The following is a 13,248-nucleotide window of genomic DNA, read 5'->3' as shown; positions in this document are numbered from 1 at the left end:
GGTGGAGATTAGATTCCTGTGATTCTGGAAATCTAGCAAAGTTTAGGATTGCTCTGGGCCATTGTGGAAATCAGAAATGAAAGACGGTTTATTTGGACATCTGCAACGCGTCTCTTCATAATGGATTCTAACCAAACGGAACACTGGTATGGATCTTAAGATAAATAAATCTATGAAAGTTCATGAAATGAAAGTTTTCCATCTACTTCTCCCCCCACAACCTGAACCCCCTGAAAAGCCCCTCCAGTGGGTCATGGGGCACACTTGTTGGGTGGGTTGTAGGGAACTGCTGATGGGGAACGAAGGGGAGAGAAAGTGAGGTGAACTTTTCCTTCCACAAACGTCCTTATATGGTAACTTATCTTAGGATCCCTCTGATTTTTTTTCTTTCTTTAAGAATCACATTAAACTAAAACACTGGGGTACAATTTAGCCATAATCACATTTAAGCTTACATTCTAAACTTTTTAATTTCAGAGCCAGCAGGTGAACAACTGTTCTTTTCAAGCTTGTGAAGTGTGCTGCTTCTTACACAGTAATATATGATTTTAAAATTGGCTTCAAAGTAGGCAAGTAACTCTCTAGGCAGGATTTATAGAGCTTCTTTCATGGTCGGACAATTGTTATCAGTAGGTAATTCTTCCAGATTTATGTCTATTTTGTGTTTTTTCAGAATCTATTAAGAATTCCTGGGGCTTCAAGGCAGATGCAATTTGTGACAATTGGGATTACAGTCATTACACGGGAGACAGAATTGGGCACCTCTGTGTCTTCATATGACTTCCATGCGCTGTAAGATGAGTGCATCTCTTCTCAGACAATGACGTACACTCATTTGCCACAGGTAGGAAATGTGTGTGTCTCCAGAGTCTTTTTGAGGAGTCTGTGGGCTCTTGCTTAAATTCTAACGAGTGTTTTTCTTAAAAAACAAACAAACTTTTAAACCCTCTTGATTTAGCGATGGGCGTGGATGTCATGTGGCCCCTAACTCCTGAAAGGGCTGTACTTGCTACCCTTGCAATGAAGGTAAAGTGATCAAAGCAAGGGGGGGGGCGTTCCAGCCAGAACTCACTGGAATGCAGTTCTGGCACCTTTCAAGTAGGAACCATTGCCATTATAAAAGAACAAGAAAGGTGTTCATGATGAGTTCCAGCACCTCTTTCTTGAAAAATAACACTGGATAAAAGAATGATCTATAGATGGAGGAAGAGTTTCTAATGTCTCATGTGTAATAAGGAGTTAATTGTTATATTACTGTGGTAATTTATCTGCAATGCTCTAGATCAGTGCTAAATGTTATGGTAAGAAATCAAAATTCAAACAGCACCAGTGTTTTCCTGGTCCACAAGGTAATTTTGCCCCCACCCCACTTTAAAGCAATCACTTAGATTCTGACCTCAGCAATTACAAGTTCAAGGAAAATTCATATTTCTAATTGACTGCAAAAAATTCCAGATGATAGGCTTTTGGTCTTCTAATAATGTTTTGAAGAGTGCTCCTTTTGTGATTTTACAAGTGCTTCTTAACCCTCTCTCAAAACTGACACATTGCCTTTTTAGATGAATGCTTTCTCAAATAAAGAAATATTGCTGGTTTAAATAGCTAAGGGTTTGCAAAGGGAACTGCACAGAGGGAGTGTGTCCTGGCTGGCTCTGCTAGAGCTCTGTGCAGTTTTCAGTACCACTCATCACAAAACCCTTCTGGATCATTGGGCTTGGATAGGAGGGCAGTTCCTGAAGGTGTGTCCTATTATGCCCCAGGGCCATTGGCTTTTGATGGGCCTCAGGGCTCCATCTTGTCCTGAATGAAACTACTAGATGAGGTCATTGAGGAACTGTGGCTCTGATTTAATATGCAGATGGCAACCACCTCTATCTCTTTCCATCACAACTGAAGGAAAGTGTTCAAGTTCTAAATAAGTTTCTGGTGTCTGTCAATAAAGCAATGGATAAGTTTGAACCAAGTGATGCTTTATCCAAACAAGACAGAGGTGATTCTGGTCAGTAGAAAGGCAAATCAGGGAACAGAACTTTGACTTGTCTTGGATATGGGATTGCATTACCATGGAAGACACCTGGACTCAGCCCTGGGGTGGATCTAGACACAGGTTAAAAACACTATAAATAAGTCAGAAATTAAATCGTTACAACAAAAAGGGGGGGGGGAGCCTATGTAAAAATCCATATAAATTCTTTTTTTGCTCTCTGGTGCCATCTGGTGTTGCGTGTTTATAACACACTCAAAACATATTATTGCGACGGATGTAGCTGAGTCCCTGGATGATGATTCCAGGAATGCTTTTGTGCCGCTAAAGCTAGTGTGATGTGTTTTGGCCTGCCTGGTTTACAAATGTGGTTTGCTTGTTCAGAGGTCAGAAGATCATAGGCTATTGTCTCTTGAAATGTATAAAGCCCTGCAATTATAATATTGATGGTTCCAGGTCCCTTTTAAAAGACCAGGATCAGTTTCCGTCAGAGAAGAGAGAAGGAAAACCTCTGCTGCATTGCAAATGCAGAGGTTGAAGAGATATGCATGAGATGCACACACAGCAAGCATTACTCCAAGGAACTCTGCCTCTCTCTGTGCCCCAATGCATTTGCCTTGCAGCAAGAGTCCCCAAAGGTGAAACAAACACTGTAGTGGTTATGAGTCTAATTCCGTCTCGGTATATTTCCCATACTAGGACCTGGCTTGATCTCAACACACTGACAAAAATTAGCCCTGGACTTGACTGTCATTTCTATGGTAATATGTTGACCAAAGCTTGAAGCTTTACATTTCCCAGATGACATTTTCATATTGCTCTTACAACCCAAAATACAATCGAGAAAGGCTGTCTAGTGATAGTCCTCTTTGTACAATTGTAATGCATAGCACTAAGCATGGCCTTCAGATTGAATACCTAAATGCAATGACATCTCCTTAATATTCCAGATGTCAGAGGGGACAAAATATATAAATGGCCCAAGTTATGCTTGCCAAGTGCCCTACTGTTTGTGGGCTTGTTGTTTATTTATGTATGTTTTTATGCAGTTCAGGGGTCAGGGACCTCAGCCCTTCTTCCACAGACACATTTAAAAGGCCACAGAAAGTTAATCAGACAAATGCCTGATATAATTGCTGCTAAGAGTCTTGAGGCTACCTTCCACAAAATAGCATTATCAACCAGAACCACCTTGAGATTTCTCTCTCTCTCTCTCTCTCTGAAGTCAAAGCCATCCCTTTTCTTAAGGCAGTTCAGATTTGTTTTCCTATCCTTACCACACCACCTAACTCCCAACTGTTGCTGGTATACTATGGTGCAGAGGTAGGGAACCTGTGGCCCTACAGATGTTGTTGGACTACAGCTCCCATCAAACCCCACCATCATTGCCAGTTATGAGGGAAGCTGGGAGTTGCAAGCCTACAATGCACGGAGGGCACTAGCTTCCCCCTCCCTCCTATAGTGGCAATGATAGAGCTATGAATTAGAAGTCCTTGGTTTGAGTTTTACCTTTATCGTATATGGAACTCATCAGGCAAGGCACTCTTTCCCAGTTTCAGCACCCGCTCCAATTTGCAATATGGGAATAGTAGTAAACACTAATGCTACTGCTGCTATTCATAACCTGTTCTCCTTCCCCTCTCCGTAGATGCTTCTCACATTTTTCACACTAGAAATATCAACTCTGCTAGCAATTTCCTTTGCAATATACTAGTAAACAGCTTCTGCCTTCAGCCAGTCATACGAGTACGTGCAATGTCAGCTCAAATGTAAGAGTCTTCCAGGAACCATATTTATCAGTATCTCAATGCGTGTGCCATGCTTCAAGTGAAAAATTCATGTGTGTGTGCGTGCGTGTAGGAAAAATTACCTTATTTGCCATGCTGATTTAAAACAAGATAAATTTTTGCAACACTGCCTCAGCGCATGTAATTAGAAATACTCTGGAAGTGGGAAGCGGAGGAAACCTTGGCTTATGGAAATCAAATTTCGAACTTTTCTTCAGAGCGCTCTAATTACAATCCCTCACATTCCATTTATTTTCCTAACAGCACACAAGGCTGCCTTAGTCTTCCCCGCCTCAAGATCGTTCTATGATCTTACACTCTGCGGTGCTCTCCTCAGGCAACAGAGGGAAGCAGACGATAGTTAAGGCAGCACAGATGAGTCTAAAGCAAATTGCGACTTTGCTAGATGAATGTACTCTGCGTGTGCCCCAGGCGTCTGGTGTTGACATTTACCTTCTGCTCCCCATTATAGACAATGAAAAGACTGTTCACGAAGAGCTTGGGGAAAATTGTCACTCATCCAATAACTTTTAAATAGACATGCAAACAACCCTGGTTTTCATGTTGTGCGAGTAAATGTTTTTTTCCTGAGTGACCAGGACATCTGTTAGTAGCAGAGAATACGATACTAGCTTTGATTTTTCAAATTTCTATGCTTTGTGATTGCCGATAATGGCCACATTGGAGAGACAGTAGGTGTGCCGAAGTCCCATCTAAATCAGTGAGACTCTGGGCCTGCTCACACATACACTTTCTTCCCATAGCAACTGTAGCAGCAAGTGGTTGGTTTCAGTTGTTGCAAAGCAAACCACAAACAGAACTTTCATAACATCGGATGCCAACACAAACTGGTCTGCATAATCTGCGCACACTCATGTGGTCACAACCAATATATTAGGCAAAAGGGCACCACTGTGTTTGGGGGAGACATTGGAATCCATTCACATTTGAAGTTGAATCTATCATATGTGCTGCTCCACCTTGTTTTACCCTAATTCACACAGAAAATATAAGCAAGGCTACTGCACATGCCTCCAGGTGTCTGTGGCAGCTGGCAAAGCCAACAACAGCTCCAACTTTATGTTATTACTTTTGCCTTGCAGTTTACTTGCAGGGTACTTTCACAAAGCAACTTACAAAATAAAAATAGGAAATACATTACAACCAAAAGAAAACGGAAGCAAGCCAGGCGGAACATTAAAATCAGGCTACAATGGCAATTTGTTTTAGCATAATAAACCATAACCCATGTTTTAAAAGCTGGCTGGAACAGGCCAGTCTAAATGTGGGAGAAAACATGGAAGATTTCTACTGACAAGGAGTTCCCTTACGGAAACCTTCCCCAACGTTGTGCCCTCCAGATGTTTTGTAGTTTGATTTCCATCATCCCTGATGGTTGGCCAAGCTGGTGGGGGTTGATGGGAGTTGGAGCCTGTAAATCTGCAGGGCACCATGTTAAGGGCTGTAACTCCATGACAGAGTCCCGGGTTCAATCTCCCCCAAGAAAATCTGTGGTTTAACAAAAATGGTATTTGGGTTTTCTGCGGATTACCATTTGTTCCAATTTAGCACCAAAGAGTGGGTTTTCCAGGGAAAAGTGATGGGGGCAAAGACAAAAGCACTCTGATCCATGCCTATAAATAAAGTGGGGGACAAGCAGAGAACTGAACTTAAAAATGGATAAATGAGAAACCAAAATTGACAGATTGGCCCATCTCTAGTCACAGTATCTACTTCTGCTGTAACGAATCCTGAGCCAGAAGGACAAACAGACTGACTTGGTATACAATAGCTTTCCAGGTTGCATAAACTTGGTCCTGGCATCGAAAAGGCCACCTCTCTTTATTGGCCTCATGAATAAATAGGACAGCTTGCAAGGACTCTGTTCCTGACCTTGAAGGTTGAACAGGGTCATAGAAGAGTAGGAACTTTCTCTTACCCATATGTTCACTTGCTCACCCATTGTGCCATCCTTCATGCTTTCATGAACTCAGAACTATTTCCTCTAAACCAACTTGTTAAATGTCTGAGAAAATTGACAGGTGTGTGTAAACCCATGCAGACTATGCATAGGGATAGAAAACACTTCTGTGGTTTAGAGAAGTTTAAGCCCAAGATCAAAGTGTTCTGTATTCTATCTCCCCACCCTGTTTCTGATTTCTCTTCACATGGCTCTGGAAATTGGACTCCTGCTAAGATAAATACTTCATTACAGCACTGCAGATGAGTGGAGCGTCCCCTAGCCAGTAACCAGCTCAATCAACTGACTTTCTATTAGTTTATTTTTAATCAATTGTCATTAGGAAAACAAAATTAGAAAGCACAAGGCAGCAAATCAAATGCAATACAATTTTCTTTAGGGACCTGATCAGTTGAAACTCCACTGTAAATCATCTTACACTTGAAAGATTACACACTATGTCTTACCCAGATGAACAGTATGCTTCTTTATTAAAACACAACTTTCTCTTTCTAATTATTTTGTCGAGGGGGGGGGATTATTAGGTGGGTTTGAAGGCCATGCATGAGAAACTTCAAACTTTTTTAAAAAAGTAAAATACTGTGTGACCACGAGCCTACAAAGTATAAGTTAAGATAGAGTGAGCATCCTGTAATAGCTTTCCTCTCCCCCCGCCCACCATCTACTCTGTTATTGATTTGTGTAAATGGGTTGTTTTCCAACTACTGTACACTTGCAATCTACACTTTAGACCAGCCCTTGACAATATTTCCAATAATGCTGAACTGAAATGGTGGAGGTGCTTTCAAGAAGCCACTTACCGTTAAACGAAACCCTCCTTTTGGGCAGTTTTATACACCTTTGTGAAAGGGTGCAATTTGTGTGTGTGTGTGTGTGTGTGTGTGAGAGAGAGAGAGAGAGAGAGAGAGAGAGAGATGGTATGAAGCAGCTAGAGATTGATGCTCCCTCAACTTGGAATGTGCACCCCACTGAATGAAATGTCGTGCAAGGGGAGTACAGTGGTACCTCAGTTACATACGCTTCAGGTTACACACTCCACTAAGCCAGAAATAGTGCTTCAGGTTAAGAACTTTGCTTCAGGATAAGAACAGAAATCGGGCTCCGGTGGGCCGGCTGCAGCAGGAGGCCCCATTAGCTAAAGTGGTGCTTCAGGTTAAGAACGGACCTCCACAACGAATTAAGTACTTTACCCGAGGTACCACTGTATAACTACGTGCATCATGACATGTATCACAATGCAGATGCCATTCCTCAGCATCTGCACTGCCTTCCTTTTCGAAGAGTTGCAAAGATTGCCTTGTGAGTAGCAGTGCATATGTATCCCCTCTTCTTCAAGCAGCAGCAGACGGAGGAAGGATGGCTGCAAGCAGGCATGAAAAATATGCAAGAGTGTGAAAGACGTAGGTCCACTCCCACATGTATCTTTCACGCTTCCCCCAAAATGGCATCTTTCATAGCAAAGGTAAACCTGTTGACCAACTGCAGTCGTTAACAGTCGTCAACAGGTTTACCACACCCATCAGCCAATCACCCATTCCTACCACCCTTCTGAGTAATACTCCTCCCCACCCTCTCACTATATATAAGGGTCTGGTGACTTCTGTTTCAGTGTATCTGAAGAAGTGTGCATGCACACGAAAGCTCATACCAATAACAAACTTAGTTGGTCTCTAAGGTGCTACTGGAAGGAATTTTTTAATTCATTTATAGTACTCATAACTCATATCTTTGTCCATAACAAAATGCATAAGCAACTGTAAAACATATTAAAAGATCATTACAAAAACAATCCCAATGAAACATGGTAATGATGGTAACCAGAAAACCAAATGAAATTAAAAATTAATGCAACACAAAACACACATGCAAACAAATTTTTAGCATGAAAATCTAAAGGCCTTCTGGAATAAATCCACAAAATGGGGGTACCACTGAAGGGAAAAGCCCTGAGTTTTGATAGCCATTCATTTCAACTTCAGAGGAAGATGGGGCTCAGAGCAGTGTCTTGTAAAATGGCCGAAGCAAGAGTAATATGAGGCAGTCCCTTACTATCTTGCTTGCTTTGTGAATCACAGATTTTGTGTGCCACGGATTCTATCAAATTTATTATTTAGATTATTGACTCATTTGTTTTTCTTTTTGCATAGAACCCGTTGCATACAATTATGTCCATATCAGTGACATCCCATTTGTTCTCCCTGAGCCAAAACAGCAGCCCTTTTCGATCTGCCAATAAGCGGCATTGTACTGTCATGTTTCCTCTGATTTGGAACTGCAGCTGTTCACAAATTTGCACTTGGAATATATCTTTCCTACTCCCTTTGGCAATAGTTTGCATTCCAGTGCTTCTGTTCCAGGCCTCTTGTCACTGAAAAGATTAACACTATATAGCCAAGCCACACTAGCCACGTCTCTCTCCTCCCTTCTGGTTCATACTGCACTGCAGAGCCATGTTAAACTGAAGTGGATTTAACTGGCCACTCAGCTTGATGAAACGACCTGGTGTGTTCCAAGTGTAGGTCACCTGGGATGCACCATTTAAACTTCAGTTTACACAGTTTGAGACGTGGGGGGATGGGAGCTGGTTCTCTTGTCTTGTTTAAGGGTGAACAATTTGCCACCCAGATGGCTGGGCAGTGTAGCATCTGAGCAAAGCATGGACAGTTTCCCTGGAAGCAAAGGGATGTTTTCAGCTGAGACAAAAAAGAAGCATGAAAAAGAAAAAGGACAGCAGTCAAGCATTTGACAAGACAATCAAACACACATCAGATGTGTAATACATATAGGAAAAATCAGTTCTCAAGACCAATGTGAAAATAGTAAAATAATACTGAAATTATTCTTCTACTCTCCTTCTTCCACTCCTCCCATGCCCTCTCCACTTCAATCAATATTTCTAGTGTCCTAGGGCTAATTAACATACAACATTAAAAACAGTTTAAAACAAATTACAATCACAAACTAGGGCAAGTCCTAAAATATGTCTCTATCTGTCCATCTATCTCAAGTTTCAAAGGGCGGGGTATAGAAGTGCATATTCAGCATCTGACCAAAACAGCAGAGTGAAGGTGCCAGTTGCACCTTGGTGGCAGAAAATTCCATAGTTTAGGGGCTGCCACAGAGAATGCCCTCTCCCAGGTCCCTGCTCCCATACTTCTCATGGCAGTGGAACTACCTAGAGGGCCCCCTCTACTGATCTCAACATCTGAAAGGAAGCTTGAGAGGAATACTGATCAGATGTGCAGGATATAGATGACTGCGCTCAGCAATGGGGTTTAAAAAATAATGATGCCAAGACTGTATGTGAAGGAGTTGGGAGATGTTGAATGGTTCGTGTAACACAAAGCTGGCTATGAAGACAATGCTGGCCCCACAGTCCTACATTTTAGCCACCTAGAAGTCTACACGTGGCCCTTGTCAGCAATCTTTCTAAAAAAAAAATAGTAGTAGTAGTAGTGTGGGTCATATTTTGAAATGAGCAAGGGCCAAAGAGCCATCCATATTGGCTCTACCCACTGGAGGCCTCAAGCCAAGATGGAGGTAAAGTGCATGGCTGCCAAGAGTCTTTGGAAGAGTCTTTTCATTTCAAGCACCTCAGCTATTCAATCCCCCAGTTGCCTATGTTTTGGTTTATGAAAGAGTTGGAGCAGTTTAAGAGCATAAGGGTGAACTTTGACAGCAGCACCAGGAAAAAGATTGGCCCTACCATGACAACTGACATATCAAGCAGCTGATTATGGGTATCATGAAAAAGCAACAAATGGTGACTTAGTTTAGTATTACAATATTTTTGCTGGTACAACCACGGGGCTTACACCAGTTTCACAATGCCTCAAAACATAATGCTTTTCAGTGGACTCAGATGACACATATACCTTTATCCATGTTGCACTCAAATTGCAAGGGAGCTCTAGGGAATGAAATGCCTGCACTCCTAGTGAAGATCAAGCTACTTACTACACAAAATGATGGGATTGCTTTGTCTTTAAAGAAATGGACTTCTCTTTATTAGCTCTTGATGGTGGAGCTGCTTCTCTCCTGCCCCTTCACCCTCTTCACTGGCATGCAAATTAAGTTGGAGAATAACTCTGCATTAATCCCTCATGACCTCCTATACAAGGCCATTTTCTTTTGAAAAGAGGATTGGTCCTGAGCACCCACAGAGTCTTCCCATGCAATTTATGAACTACCCTCAAGCACTGCTGACAGCCTGATACATGGGTCAGCAGCACATCAGTTTTTCTTGGTGAATTATTAAGCTATTAACTCTATAGCTTTCTCAGCTTTAAAAAGTGCACTTTTGCTGTGCACACAGAGGATGAATAGCCTCAATAAATTCCATTAGGCTAAGGAACAATAAGAATAGCAGAGTGTTGACTTTAGGAAAATGAATGCAGCCCAGGGATTTGTAGCATTGCATGGTACTCTCTTTTCTTTAGGTGGTTTGGGAACTTGTTCTCTCTCTCTCTCTCTCTCTCTCTCTCTCTCTCAGGAGGCATCTGCAGTGAAATTTAATTTCTACATTTGCTTCTAGATTAGCACATGACTTGAAGCAACCTAACCAACCTAACAGGGATGAAGGCAAAAAAGCACTTGGCCTTCTTTGCCCTCGCTTCCATACTTCCCAGAATCTGATTGACTGGGACAACCCCAACAACACTACAGGGAGAAGGTGCAACTCACTGGCTATTCAAGTAAGGCAAGCCCACCATGAAAATTTATTAGAAAGTCTCCCTTCTCCCTATATATGGACAGAAATTCTCTGTCCATTTTTACAGGTGGAGAATGGTATCATGAAAGGTGAGATGGAACTTCAGGCCAGCCTTTGAGAGAAGATGAAGAACATCATAACTATTTATTTTAGTCTTCTCAACTGATAAGAAAGGAGCCACTTCTGCTGATTGTAACTTCATCTTTGCTTTAAAAAAAACCCCTCTCAAAACTTTCTATTCTGATTTTAAAACAAATGCTAGCTACCTCTCATTTTCATAGATATGAATAAATGATGCAAATATATATGCCTATCAATTCATTGAAAAAGTCTATGGCTGTAGATTTTAAATTCTTGTTTTCCAATTTAGCATGTTTTAATTTTATGCAATTATTCAGTGCAGTATGTCAAAATCTCTACTCCTGCTGCTAAAGATGAGTGTCCTACCTATGAGTAAATGCAGGAATTGGACTTATCTCAGATCTGTGCCTCTGGACAGGAGACCATATGCAAACTGCATAAGCATGCCAGTGCCTCAAATTAGACTTCCTAAAGAATAACAGCTTTAGTTCCTCTGTCTCACTCTGGGAAATAAATCTTTTCCAAGATTTGGGGATGGAAGATTGTCAGTTGTTGCTCTTTCCAGTCTGCAACTTCTTTCTATTCTGCACCCAAATATGATATTAGCATCAAATGGCTTTTTGTTTACTACTCAGTGGAGGAAAGGCAGTGTTTTTTTTGGGGGTGGGGGGTTTAAATAAGAATCCCAGAAGTTTTTTTTACTACTGCTTTGCCTCTTATTTAGAAATCAGTCATCATCAGTGAAACTTAGATTAATATGGATGAAGACCTTGCATTGCCACTGCTCATCTAAGTCATGCACTTACAGACTCTCTTGATGAAGTCTCCCTTCCCTCCATGAATATTTTTTCTTCATCCAAGAATATTACTCGGAACACCTCATGTGCAGTGTGATTACTGAACACACTGCAGTTTAGTTCTGCTCAAAGAACCATAATTGGATATATCAAGTTTTCTACTTAAGAAATCAGTCTTGAATCTTCACCATTCACCAATTTGTCCCACTGATAACTTACTTGTTAAAAGCAATCAGTGGCACACCTCAGTGGGTGCTTCCCCCTACCTTATTTCTCTCTCAGCAGGCTACAAATGTTCTCACCCCCTGAGCTTTTTATGATATGTGTATAGCAGAGATGCAGCATGCCTGGCCTCATCAGATTTTCCAGGCTGCTGTGCTTCAAGACTAAAGGTCAACAACAAACCAAAGCCCCTTGGGCCAGATACCCAGGGATTACTCAGTCAAAGCACATCACACTTTCTCCTGCTTAGAGAAGATGATAGAAGAATCCCACCTCCCCACCCTGCACTGTGTGCGTGGAATTCTCTCTACACATTATTGCGATCTCTGTAAATTCAAGGCCACATCCTAGGAAGACCGAGTCAAAAGTTCTTATGTGATTTTTTTTTTTTGGGGGCGGGGAGTCTTCTGACAAATAGCACTCACTCCAGTTGCGATTCCCCAAAACGAAAGTCATACTTTCTCCAACCTAGGTATTATCCTCTATGAATGGCTAGTAGGCATTATCTTCTATGAATTTGTCCAATAGTTGCCATCAGTGGGCAAAGCTGATAAGATCAGAGATGCATCTGACCCAGAAATTTGCCTATCAAGGTAAATGTGGAATTTTCTGCTCAGAAAAAAATTCCAAAGGGTGTCAAGGGCAACAAAAAAGAGTTTCATTTAGACTAAATTGCATTTATCTGGATAATTCATCTCATTTCTATAAGCCCCTCCATACGTGGAAGCCTATTTCTGCACAAGGAAACATCTATTGGATCCTAACTTATATTTTATTGAAATAATTTATTTTTTTACTTTATTAAAGGCATTTTCAATCTATTTTCCTTTGACTAGAAAATAAAATTAATTTTAGAAGAGACTCAATAGCTCTAGGGCTACAGTGACTTTCACAACACAAGTATTGATTCTTCAGGGGAAAAAATTAAATAAAACTGCAACAAAAGGGCAAAGTAGTTTCCTGACATCTACAGCTGAACATGCCATTGCAACTGAATAGACTGTATATATATATATATATATATATATATATATATATGTGTGTGTGTGTGTGTGTGTGTATGCATATGCTTTGCTTTGTGGATGTCTTTATCTTGTAAAATAAATTAAAATGTTATGATTGCATTTTTTATGCTTATGTTACTCATTGTTTAGGGTATGAAAGCACTGAGATCTCAACTCAACTAAAAGTAAAGTACAACTAATCACCCATAGCAACTATTGGCCATAGATGTGTGATCCTATCGGCATCACAAGCTATATTCAGAGTGGGGACTGAATGAGCATAATGATGCAAATTGGATGCACCTTTGCACTAGGGTAGCCACCCATCACAAAAAAGAAGGCACAGATTTGCAAACAAGTTGCATGTTCAGTTATTTATATTTTGTGTCATTCCTGAAGTTTCTGCACTGTGTACCTAAAAACTATGGAAAGCAAGAAAGCATATATATTGCATAAAATCAGTTAAAATTAATCATTAATGAAACTTCCTTAAAATGCCTTGTCTCCCTTATTAAGGGTTCTGAATCCTTAAACTGGCTTTGTACAAGACAGACCTTCAAACAAAAGATGCCTCCAAATAAAGCGGGGATGGAAAGAAGGTAGATCAGGATCTACTTGAAGAGCTCTGGATGATTCGCAGTTGATCAGCAAAGCATTCTGATCCTCACTTCTTCCACAGCA

The 13,248-nt window shown here is 41.0% G+C and overlaps 1 long non-coding RNA gene across 5 annotated transcripts in view; it reads right to left on the bottom strand.

Moving 5' to 3' along the window:
• LOC307215942 overlaps positions 1 to 13,248 on the bottom strand; it is a 576,636-nt gene that overhangs the window by 313,348 nt on the left and 250,040 nt on the right. The gene's annotated exons all lie outside the window — the stretch shown is intronic.

The sequence above is a fragment of the Podarcis cretensis genome (assembly GCF_951804945.1).
Source record: "Podarcis cretensis genome assembly, chromosome: 5".
NCBI classification, from domain to species: domain Eukaryota; kingdom Metazoa; phylum Chordata; class Lepidosauria; order Squamata; family Lacertidae; genus Podarcis; species Podarcis cretensis.
The sequence above is the reverse complement of the archived record's forward strand: the minus strand, read 5'-3'. Positions and strand labels throughout refer to the sequence as shown.